A 2,130-nucleotide genomic window follows, 5' to 3' on the forward strand; every position below is an offset into this window, starting at 1 on the left:
GGGTGACAGGTGCAGCACACTACCATGGCACGTGTATGCCTATGTAACAAACCTGCACATTCTGCACATGTACCCCAGAACTTAAAGTATACTTTTTAAAAAAAAAGATGAAATTTGATTGAGGACTCAGCCAAACCATATCACTCCTCTTTTTCTTCCTCCTGTTGCCTCTCCTCTTCCCACTCCTCTCACTCTTCCTCTCCTCCTCCTCACTCTCCTTTTTCTTCCAAATAGATTTGGCAGTACAGTAGTAAGCTTTCAAATAAAACAGAGTGCATTCAGGACAAATCATATTCAGAATATTCTGCCACCCAGGTACCTTTCACTGCCAATGAGTTATAAGTTCCAGAAAAAGCAGAAACTTGAGTGGCAAGGTAGATGGGCATAGAAAATGTCATAAAATCAAGGGATGAAGGCTTCACTATTGTATGAAAACCAAGAATAAACAAAAATACTAAGTCTTTTCAGATTATAAAATACATTTCTCACAAAATGTAGCAAAGTCAAGAAAGTAAACATATATATAAGTATACACACTTACTAACAACAATCCCACATATAATTGGTCCAAATCCTAGTAAGTTTACTTCTATTTCTAATTTTTTATTGAATTCATGGTATGCATTAATTCAGTGCCTTGCTTTATGAATGAAATAAGTAAAGCACTTAGCACAGTTCCTAGAACGTGTAAGTGCAATGCAAGTGTTTCCTCTGACTAGTATTTATCTTGGGCTGAGCTCTGAGATTACATAAAATCACTTATTTGACCCTCACAAGAATCATTTAAAGTGGGCTCTATGATTGTCCTATTTTTGAAATGATGAAACCTAAGTGCAGAGAAATTGACTTCCCTAATAACACACCACAGACTTGTGATGGAGTCAGAACATTAAGCCATGCAGTGAGTTTCCACATTTGGTGTTCTTAACCTCTGTGCTATTTTGGGAGATTGCAGCAAATAATAGAGACACCAAAGCTGTGGTTACCATTGATTTTTCCTTTCTAGCATTCTAAACTCTTCTTTGTGTTGCAGCAGGTTAGTTTCCTCCAGGCAGCTATTATTCTACTTTGGATGCAGACTTGTTGACGCTGCCAATCTAGATGTCATTATGTAAGGGTAGAGCGGGCAGCCACACACTGCTAAGTTGTCATGGGTTTGCTCTTCCCATCAGGTGATGTAGGAGGCTCCATCAATGGACGTGGCACAGGAGAGATTTCCTTCATTGCATGTTCTTCACTAGTGTCAGGTGATTGAAAGCTTTTATTCAACTATCACATAATGAATGCTTCAAGAGCTTCCAGGTTGTTTACAGTTTGTCAGACATCGAGTATGCTTCATGTATTTGATCTGCAATAAAATTCAGTAGGGTAACATGCCCACATTTTGGTTGAAAGCAAACAAAAGAGTCAAGATTTAAAGCATGTATGCCTCTGGTCATTCTATTCTGCTATCCTGCCCACCATTCACAATGTGAGAGCAGTTCTGCCCTGGGTATCAAGGTGAACATACAGCCACAAACTGTGCGATTCCTGCCGTCACTAACCGTAAAGATACAAGAAAACCTACACCTATGAAAATGTAAACGATATGAGTGATCTGGCAGTATAAATGCTAAACACCTCATACAAAGAGAAGATACAGAGTGGGGAGGATTGTAGAGTTGTTAAGGAGGGTTATCCTCTAGCTACAAGATCTATTGCTTTTTTTTAGTAACTGAAGAGTCTTATCGGCAAAACCATTTTAGTGAGTTAGAAAGTATGTTCACCTCCTTTAATTCATCCAGCACAAGGGTTCTCCAAGGGTGGCACCCAGGAACACTTTATAAATGGAAATGCTCAGATCCCTAACAAGGGGTCTCAGAAGCAATTTCCTTGCAGACCTGTTGAGTCAGGACCTCTAGAGTGAGGCTCAGACCTTGTCACGTTTTCATATTTACTATTCTTTGTCCAACCCAGTATGTAAGCTTTCAGCCCCAATTGCTTCTGTGAGTCTTCGTTTTTCTTGTGAGGGCTCCCATGCCTATGTAAAAGTTACTATATCAGAGGCCAAGGCGGGCGGATCACGAGGTCAGGAGATCGAGACCATCATGGCTAACATGGTGAAACCCCATCTCTACTAAAAATACATAA

Source organism: Colobus angolensis, unplaced genomic scaffold, assembly GCF_000951035.1.
Source record: "Colobus angolensis palliatus isolate OR3802 unplaced genomic scaffold, Cang.pa_1.0 Scaffold20, whole genome shotgun sequence".
NCBI classification, from domain to species: domain Eukaryota; kingdom Metazoa; phylum Chordata; class Mammalia; order Primates; family Cercopithecidae; genus Colobus; species Colobus angolensis.